The 10,967-nt window shown below is 35.2% G+C and overlaps 1 protein-coding gene across 9 annotated transcripts in view; it reads right to left on the bottom strand.

The window, feature by feature from the left end:
- Window positions 1-10,967, bottom strand: part of cpx (synaptic transmission protein complexin) — a 1,020,744-nt gene that overhangs the window by 149,677 nt on the left and 860,100 nt on the right. The gene's annotated exons all lie outside the window — the stretch shown is intronic.

Raw genomic sequence — 10,967 nt, 5'->3', positions numbered from 1 at the left:
ACTTCGTCCAACGCTGCTCTAGTTTGTTCATCCCTTCCGAATAATAGGATTTGTCCAAGTCTGAAAAATAGCCATTTGTTTCTGAAATCACTTCCTCGTTTGAATAAAATCTTTTTCCCGCCAGCCATTTCTTCATACTGGGGAACAAATAGTAGTCCGAGGGAGCCAAGTCTGGAGAATAGGGGGGATGTGAAACGAGTTGGAACCCTATTTCCATTAATTTTGCGGCCACAACTGCTGAGGTGTGAGCTGGTGCGTTGTCGTGATGGAAAAGGACTTTTTTGTGGGCCAATCGTGGGCGTTTTTCTTGCAGCTCGGTTTTCAAACGGTCCAATAACGATGAATAATATGCACCTGTAATAGTTTTACCCTTTTCCAGATAGTCGATGAGGATTATTCCTTGCGAATCCCAAAAGACAGTCGCCATATTCTTTCCGGCCGAAGGAACGGTCTTCGCCTTTTTTGGCGCAGATTCCCCCTTGGTAACCCATTGTTTAGATTGTTCTTTGGTCTCAGGAGTGTAGTGATGTATCCATGTTTCATCCACAGTGACGAAACGACGCTTAAAGTCCTGCGGATTCTTCTTGAACAGCTGCAAACCGTCCTTGCAACACTTCACACGATTTCGTTTTTGGTCAAGCGTGAGCAATCGCGGCACCCATCTTGCGGATAGCTTTGTCATGTCCAAATGTTGATGCAAAATATTATGTACCCGTTCATTCGAGATGCCCACAGCACTAGCAATCTCACGCACCTTCACTCTTCTGTCATCCATCACCATATAATGGATTTTATCAATGATTTCTGGAGTAGTAACCTCAACAGGGCGTCCAGAACGTTCAGCGTCACTTGTGCCCATATGGCCACTCCGAAAATTTTGGAACCACTTATAAACTGTTCTAATGGAAGGTGCAGAGTCACCATAAGGTTTATCAAGCTTCTCTTTAGTCTCCTGAGGCGTTTTGCCTTTCATAAAGTAGTGTTTAATCAACACACGAAATTCTTTTTCGTCCATTTTTTGAAAATCACTCGACTTCCTCGATTCAAACGAATGCCAAACACAAAGAAATAGACCGATCTGGCTGAAACTTGGTGTGTGTTCTTCCAAGAGATGCTACTAACTAAACATAACCTCGATACGCGCCAGTGGTGCTATCTCTCTGACTTTGCACGGACTTTTCAAACGACCCTTGTAGTTCTATACAATACTTTGAAATTAAATCATTTCAAATGGATGCAAATTGACTGTAGAATAAAACAAAATATTGCTAGAAAATGTATAGGTTATTGTTATTTTTATTTTTAGTTTATAGAAACCGATGCATCAGACAACTGTTATTACAGTTATTAGATGATTAAATTTGGTAATCTAGATTCGCTAGATTTTGATTCAATTACTCGATTATTTTCTTTCTCGAGTCATAACATAATTGTGGGAGTTCACTAATCTGTCACAATCACCTACGATCAACAAATTATTTGGCGTTTTTTCAAACTATTTCAGTCACAATCTGTGCATAATCCTGAACATTTGGATGCTTAAAAAAAAACAAAAACTTATAAGCATGGATATAAGCCTTTTTGTCTGTAGCAAATGCTAACAGTAAAAACAAAAGATTAGCATTATCTGATATCTCCTTTTACAATCTAATAAAAACAAAAAAACTCTATAAGAAAATGAATGAATACCTTAAAACAATAGATTATATCTTAACGATTTAAATGTTATATGGTGTATCTATATCAGTGAAAAAGAAAATTGAGAGTTTGGGAAGAAGGACGCTAATTGGACCCAGAGCTGCGGACACAATGCAGCTGTAGATGCCTTGTAAACAACAAGCCCTGTTCCTCATTGTCAGAATTAATTAGCAACAAGCTCATCGCCTTGTAAGCAAATTGTATGAGGATACAAAAGATATGGTTTGCTATTGAACTGTAACTTGTATATTACCAGAACTACTATTGTTAAATAATATAACGTCCAAGTTAACAAAATTCTTTTTTCTTTTAATCTAGATTCCATTGTAAGCTAAAATAATATATATTTGATATTTGTATTATTACTGTATCCATTTGGATATTTGTGCTTGCTAGACTTGCAATACAATGAGAGTTATAGAGGTTTGACGTTTGAACGATTTGCCAAAGCTCCAAAATATAACCTTTTATATCTTGTTAAATATTATCACTAAAACATTGATATTAAAACCATTTATAGAGAAAACTTTTCTCGACAATTCGGAAAAGAATTCATTAAAATCGGAACAATACAAGGAGAGATATAGAGGTTTGACGTTTGAACGATTTGCCAAAGCTCCAAAATGTAACCTTTTATATCTTGTTAAATATTATCACTAAAACATTGATATTAAAACCATTTATAGAGAAAACTTTTCTCGACAATTCGGAAAAGAATTCATTAAAATCGGAACAATACAAGGAGAGATATAGAGGTTTGACGTTTGAACGATTTGCCAAAGCTCCAAAATGTAACCTTTTATATCTTGTTAAATATTATCACTAAAACATTGATATTAAAACCATTTATAGAGAAAACTTTTCTCGACAATTCGGAAAAGAATTCATTAAAATCGGAACAATACAAGGAGAGATATAGAGGTTTGAAATTTGAACGATTTGCCAAAGCTCCAAAATTTAATCTTCTATATCTCCTGAACTATTATCACTAAAACAATGCTAGTGACAGGTAAAAAAACAAGGTGCAACTTTATTCCACGTCCAAATAAAAATTCGAGCATTGTTTGCAATCATATTGATGGCTTGTTCTTCATCATCTCCAAACAAAGTTTTTGGAGAAATCTAAATAGTATATGGCTAGAAGATATTTCTTTTCATATATGCTATACGCAAATATGGATATGGATTTCACAGCAGAAGCGTTGATAATGTTTAAAGATTTGTGCTTAGAAATCGCAAACAAAGATCTCAATCAATGCTACCACCGAATCGATCTATAGTTGCTTCGATGCGGACTGAGCCATAACAAAGCTTACAAGTACAGCTAGTTATTAATAAATTAAATTATGATTTTTACATTAATGTAAAAAAAAAACAAAAACTGAAAATTCTGAATACTGGAATCTTTGGGTGTTGGCCAAATAAATAGCCTGGCATCATATTTAGGTAGATCACATTATTCTAATCAAGCATACATGATTGAAATCAGAACAATACGAAAAGAGATATAAACGGTTGAAATTTAAAGTAATAGGAAAACCTCCAAAATTTAACCTTCCATATCTCAGCAATTATTATCATTCAAACATTGCTATTCATGACACGTATAGAGCTTTCTTTTCTTTACGATTCGGTAAAGAAATCACCGAAATCGGAACAATACAAACAGAGATACAGAGGTTTGAGTAGTTTGAAACATACATTGAAACAATCAAAATTTTAACCTTCCATATCTCTTTACCAATTATCACTAGAATATTGCCGTTCCAAGCACTAATAGAACTGTCTTTTCTCTACATTTCCGTAAAGAAATCATTGAAATCTGACCAATACGAAAAGAGATATAAACGTTTGAAATTTGAAGTAATTGGAATACCTTAACATTTTTACCTTCCACATCTCAACAATTATTATCATTAGAACATTGCCATTCCTGCCTCGTATAGAGCTTTCTTTTCTTTACGATTCGGTAAAGAAATCACTGAAATCGGAAAAATACAAAGAGAGATTCAGAGGATTGAATTTTCAAGGAGTTTGTATCTTACATTGAAACAATCAAAATTTTAACCTTATATAACTCTTTACCTTTTACCATCAGAATGTGCCGTTTAATGCACTAATAGAACTTTATTCTCTCTGCGTTTCTGTAAAGAAATCATTGAAATCTGAACAATACGAAAAGAGATACAAACGTTTCAATTTTGAAGTAATTGGAAAACCTTAAAAATTTACCCTTCCACTTTTTAACAATTATTATCATTAGAACACTGCCATTCCTGCCACGTATAGAGCTTTCTTTTCTTTACGATTCGGTAAAGAAATCACTGAAATCGGAAAAATACAAAGAGAGATTCAGAGGATTGAATTTTCAAGGAGTTTGTATCTTACATTGAAACAATCAAAATTTTAACCTTCTATAACTCTTTACCTTTTACCATCAGAATGTTGCCGTTTAATGCACTAATAGAACTTTATTCTCTCTGCATTTCTGTAAAGAAATCATTGAAATCTGAACAATACGAAAAGAGATACAAACGTTTGAAATTTGAAGTAATTGGAATACATTATAATTTTAACATTCCACTTCTCAACAATTATTATCATTAGAACATTGCTATTCATGCCACATATAGAGCATTCTTTTCTTTACGATTCGGTAAAGAAACCATTAATATTGGAACAATACAAACAGAGATAGATACAGAGGATTGAAATTACAAAGAGTTTGTAACTTCATTGAAACGATCAAAATTTTAACCTTTCATATCTCTTTACTTATTATCACTAGAATGTTGCCGTTTGTAGCTGTAATAGAACTGTCTTTTCCCTACAATTCCGTAAAGAAGTCATTGAAATTTGAACAATACGGAAAGATATATACCTATCATTTTGAATTATATGTGTATTTGTTCCTAAATGTGATTGCAGTAAAACTTATTTTCATGTATTAGGTAGCTACTGTGATTGTCTTTTTTTTTTACATATCTTTTTTTATTAATGATAACATTTCTGTGGTAAAGTAAAACTTCTTAATTATGAAATCATGCTACAGCATGATTTAATAATTAAAAGCATAAGTGCATGATGGTTTAAGAGGATACTATGAGGAGATAACATCCAGAATCTAATAAGAAATGATCAAGTAAAAGAGTGCTTAACTTCAAGAAGATCCTGAGCAAGCAAGAGAAAAACAAGAAGTTAGTGAGAGAGGGGAAAAAACGAATTAAGAACCGCAAGAGTTTTTTGTCGTTTTCTAAATCTGAAGATACTGTAAGTGGGGGGGTGGAAACCGTTGTGAGCTGGAGGAAGAAATAAAAAAAAAATTCTTGAAGAACTTTCTTTTAAACTCTTTTACTGATTAAAAGTTTTATTAATGAGGAAGCGGAGGCAGTAAGGGGTAAACAGTAGAGTGATGTATCAACGAACGGATGAAGTAGAATCTAGCATGATAAACAAATTAGGGAAAAGAAGTTTTATAATGCTTCGAAGCACAAAAAAAAAAAAAAATAAATAAAAAACTTAGCTGTATATGCTGTATATCATTGCAAGTTAAAGGGGCGAGTGTTGGTCTAGTGGTCAAGAGCTTGGCTTGGTGTGTGAGAGATCAGCAGTTCGAATCCCGCGTATGACTACTTTTAATTTGTTAGAAAAAATTGTTTATAGTAATGTATGAGCTTCCGCCCACGACCACGACTCCTAATTTGTAGTTGGACGTTAAGCTTCGTTTGAAAAAATAGGAGGATTACTTTAATTTGTAAGATTAACATAAAATGGGAAAAATTGCAAATGCTTACTGAATAGAATTTTTCAGTAATTTGAGATTGTTAAAAAAAAATATGTTATAACAAGATCGTTTAGTGATTACAAACAGATGTAGACACACTTATTTATTTGCAAATTTTGTCTCAGAATATCGACTAAGGCCATCTTTGAGTAAAGACATAGGTAGTTTTTCTTTATAGTGCCATATTTGTGTAAAAAAAATTAAATTATTCATTTAATAAGTAAATAATTTGCATAATTGATTGAAACCCAGTAATAGGTTGTTAAATATCACTGCAGAAACATTTACAGACTGCGATTCGATTGCTTATCGAGACAACATGGGATCATAGATAGATAAACAATCTTTATTATAGGTATGTACAATAAATAGTGCCGATGAACAATACTTTGTAAATTTCGTATAGGGAAAGCTGAAGATGTGAAGGATACAGAATTTAGGGGAAAAAAAGGAAGGAAAAACCTGCAGCTAGAGGAGAAAGTTAGAGAAGGATGTGTTTTAGTCTTTCGTGTCTGTAGGGTATAGAAGGATCTGTAGGAGGCTGTGTCGCGGCAGAGTGGATTAAGGTGGACAGTCTAGAATGGAAAGGAGTTTCAGCTGACGATTTTGGATATAGAAGCGTACCGGGGATAATGGATGCAGTCTCGTGGAGTGCATCGTGAAGAGTCTGCCGCAAATTTGAGAAAAATTTGTTTTGTGTTGTTCTGAAGTTTCTTGACGATAGTACTAGAAGTCAGGCTCCAGGCGGAGCAGGAATAGAGTAACATCGGCCTGATGACCACTTTGTAAAGGAGGAGTTTGTTTGGGCTCAGTTTATTTAAGGAAATACCAATCGTACAGTCAGTTTACCTGAGCAGTGAAAGTGAGTAGTCCAGAGTTAAAAGCCTAGGTACTTGGCGTGATTAGACCAAAGGATCAGAGAAGACAGCGTTTGGTAAAGAGTATGGCGTTAGTCTTGTCATAGTTGATTTTAATTTTCTACTTAGTAATCCAGTATTTAGTTACTCTGTCTATTGCAAGAGTAAGTCTGCTGGTGACGGTGTCAATTCTCTAAGATGACGTGTATAAAGCCACGTCATCAGCGTACAAGGCAAGGTTGACATGAGCAGGTTTGAGGAGAGGATTTGTAACATGGGATCAATTCTCATAAGCTTAAAATCTCTTTGTTTGTCAAAGAGATTTATAAATAGAAAACTGAATGTGATGTATTTGTCACAATGTTGTCACAACCACAAGATTTTTCATTCTAAAGCAATAAAAGTTTAAATAAAACTCTGGCTATTCATTCCTTGTAAGATTCACGCCTTAGAGAATATGATGCTGAACTTAGGTTCTAATTTCAACATGTATATAGTAAAGCATTTGATGCCTAAAAGGGTTAATCCAAGTATGTAAGGGCAAGACCATTTCATACAATGGGCAAAATATGCGTAAGAAACCTTCTGCCCTTTACAATAATCTTTCTTCTCCACTAGACAAGAGTGGTTCAATCCCACAAAATCGCTTGCGGCAACAATACCTAACAAGAAAGCTGGACACGGAAGATTGACAACCGATGAAAGAGGCATTTTGCAGCATTTCTATCGCCCAAAGTCTTTGATCAGATTGAGCTCGGCATCGTCATTTAGAATTAGGTGTAAATATAAAAGTCCAGTAGTTGTTTTTAACCTTCCATTAGCGTAGTTTTCTATCTGTTTATTCTTAATAATTTCTAAATTTATAATAGCCTTAACTTTAGCTTGAAAACACCGCTCTCTTACTGCTAGTAACTGGTTAAAAATATACAAATATAACTGGCAATAAAAATATCGCTGGATAAAAAGAGAGATTTGATGTAACTGTAGCCACTGTTTTGTTTCGGACATTTCCTAGTAATTAGATAATTGCTCTTGGCAAAAACGTTAACACCACAGATAATCAACTGAAAATGTTTCTGACAGCAGAGCATAAATTGATAATACCTAAAACATAATTTATTTTAAGACAGAACTAGTGACAGTACGCCCACTTTGTTGGTTAGCAGATAAAAGAAATAATCCAAATATAAACCGAATAAATATCTTGATACTTAGTAGAAAATAGAAATGCAAACTTTTTATGTAAAGTATGGCTGAATACAAACTTATCAGCCTTCAAAAAAATATGGTTGGATACGTTATAGGGAGAAACAAGAAAAAGCGTAGGTCTATTTCCTGTTTTAAGTGACAAGATATTATTGACAATATCTCTTTCTTTTCCATCCCTTGTACGTTTGCCTTCTTCATCCTCAACTTCTTTTAGAAAGGATATTTGTTATATCTTTGTGTGTTTGTGAAAAGGACAGTTAAGAGTAGAGAATATGAAGGGTGAAACTTATTTAAATAGAATACAAGAGATAGCTAGCGAGTAGGCTGCATTTGGTTGTTGTTGAGACATTTAAACGTTTTTTTTTTTAAAGAAAAATCCAAGAGTGATCTGTTTTTTCCGTCTAGCAGGAACTACGAGGGTCGTTTGAAAAGTCCGTGCAAAGTCAGAGAGATAGCACTACTGGCGCGTATCGAGGTTATGTTTAGTTAGTAGCATCTCTTGGAAGAACACACACCAAGTTTCAGCCATATCGGTCTATTTCTTTGTGTTTGGCATTCGTTTGAATCGAGGAAGTCGAGTGATTTTCAAAAAATGGACGAAAAAGAATTTCGTGTGTTGATTAAACACTACTTTATGAAAGGCAAAACGCCTGAGGAGACTAAAGAGAAGCTTGATAAACATTATGGTGACTCTGTACCTTCGATTAGAACAGTTTATAAGTGGTTTCAAAATTTTCGGAGTGGCCATATGGGCACAAGTGACCTGAACGTTCTGGACGCCCTGTTGAGGTTACTACTGCAGAAATCATTGAAAAAATCCATGATATGGTGATGGATGACAGAAGAGTGAAGGTGCGTGAGATTGCTAGTGCTGTGGGCATCTCGAATGAACGGGTACATAATATTTTGCATCAACATTTGGACATGACAAAGCTATCCGCAAGATGGGTGCCGCGATTGCTCACGTTTGACCAAAAACGAAATCGTTTGAAGTGTTGCAAGGACGGTTTGCAGCTGTTCCAGAAGAATCCGCAGGACTTTAAGCGTCGTTTCGTCACTGTGGATGAAACATGGATACATCACTACACTCCTGAGACCAAAGAACAATCTAAACAATGGGTTACCAAGGGGGAATCTGCGCCAAAAAAGGCGAAGACCGTTCCTTCGGCCGGAAAGATTATGGCGACTGTCTTTTGGGATTCGCAAGGAATAATCCTCATCGACTATCTGGAAAAGGGTAAAACTATTACAGGTGCATATTATTCATCGTTATTGGACCGTTTGAAAACCGAGCTGCAAGAAAAACGCCCACGATTGGCCCACAAAAAAGTCCTTTTCCATCACGACAACGCACCAGCTCACACCTCAGCAGTTGTGGTGGCAAAATTAATGGAAATAGGGTTCCAACTCGTTTCACATCCTCCCTATTCTCCTGACTTGGCTCCCTCGGACTACTATTTGTCCCCCAATATGAAGAAATGGCTGGCGGGAAAAAGATTTTATTCAAACGAGGAGGTGATTGCAGAAACGAATGGCTATTTTTCAGGGACAAATCCTATTATTCGGAAGGGATCAACAAACTAGAGCAGCGTTGGACGAAGTGTATAAGCCTAAAAGGAGACTATGTTGAAAAATAAAAAAGGTTTACCCCAAAAAATTAAGTAGTTTTTATTTTTGCACGGACTTTTCAAACGACCCTCGTATCTTGTCCCGTTCCGTGTGAAATAGTGTGATGGATTCTATCCATTCATCCATTTTTAAAAGATCCATCTAGCTTTCTATTAACCAGTTAAGTAGTTTTAAAAACCCCCACAGTGTGCAGAATTAGAATCAGACAATGACAGTGTATACACGTCCGAACGCAGGGTAAAATAAACCAAAAGTTTACAATTTCATAGTAGTAACTGCAAGCGACTTTTCCTGCAATCTCTCTGGGGGGCTTACAGATTACAGAGCATTCTGTGCTCATCCCAAAAAAAATCTTGCACCGCTTCACGTTATGCATTGCTCCTAGTTAACTATGGGACGCCAAGAGCTTTTACAAGGGAGAAAAGAGCTTTGGAATTCTGTGCAAAATGAAATCATGCTCATACTGAGGTCCTGAACCTCTATCTAAGGTAAAAACGGGCATTGCACAAGGGTTGAGAGCTTCTATTTGTGTGCGGTAATTCCCCAATCTCTAATGCGGAGACCAAACATGTACCAACCACTTATCATTTGGCTGACTCCCACCACCCACTTCGTATAAAATACTTGGCAGTTCTATTGGTAAGATAAAGGAAACATCCCACCAAATAATATTCTTATTGTATTTTATTAAAATTTCGAGTTTTTATAGTTAATAGCAATTTTATATTTTTCACTACGAGTATAGACGTCCAACACATTGTAATAGAGATTTGGTTTATACATTTTTGTTTTTAAAATAAATAATTTGTTAATAATGTTAATGATCTTAGGCCTCAAGTTATTAATTTACAGGTAGTGCAAATTTTACATCACAATATTGAATCCCAAGAAATCCTTATTTACTTTTCTTTAAGTTGGTATTACTGTACTCGAGATTTGCGCAGGTAATAATTGATAATATTTAGATTATTTTTAGGGAAGAGATTAGCTATACGATTAACGTAGTCCTACGCGGAGATCCCGGGTTCGAATTCAGCTGCTGACCGTTAGATTTTCTCTTTCTAGAAGCTTCTTACAGTTTCACTGCCTAGTGATGGACGGTGTTGTCTGTAACGAGAGTACACTGTCCGGAGAGTGGCGAATGATAACCTCAGTTATCAGCCTCAGTAAGGTCCTCTCCTCTTTGCGTAGATTGCAATGAGGAGGAGGATTTCAATCATATAATAATGATATGTCCACGTTATGTGGTAGAAAGAAAACGAATGTTTGACGACATGTACAGGTATTTAGATGCACCATTTCGCTACAAAGACATAACATTCTCCATCAACATCTATTTGCTTAAATCTGTAGCAGAGCTAGCAAAGAAATATGGGTGTATTTAAAAGTTATAGCCCATTAGAATGAATGGAAGAAAATGATTAGAGAAGGATTACGTGATTTTTAATTTCGGTTAAGCTATAAGGATGGCAGTACTGATCCATCCATTAGCTGTAGTTTATGTAAATAGTTGTATATAGTAGAGAGATGAATGTGTGAAGCGAATGTATTTATAAGTAAGAATGGAGAGTGAGTGATATTCTAGTGATAAGCACCTAGGCGATGCTGGCTGCATGGCGAAAGCCAATGCCAAAAAAAACAGTTGTTGACACGCCTTAAATTTTAAATAAAAATTTAGATTATTTTGAATGTATAATTATGTAGAATTTGGTAAATTGTTTGCCTAACTTATAAAATAGTATAACAGTAAAGTTAAACTGAAACTGCTACACGTGAGCTAACAATAATTG

The sequence above is a fragment of the Rhodnius prolixus genome, unplaced genomic scaffold, assembly GCF_049639745.1.
Source record: "Rhodnius prolixus isolate KJV_2025 unplaced genomic scaffold, Rpr scaffold_7, whole genome shotgun sequence".
Taxonomy (NCBI): Eukaryota; Metazoa; Arthropoda; class Insecta; order Hemiptera; family Reduviidae; genus Rhodnius; species Rhodnius prolixus.
Note: the sequence above shows the minus strand (reverse complement) of the source record. Positions and strands in the feature narration are given on the sequence as shown.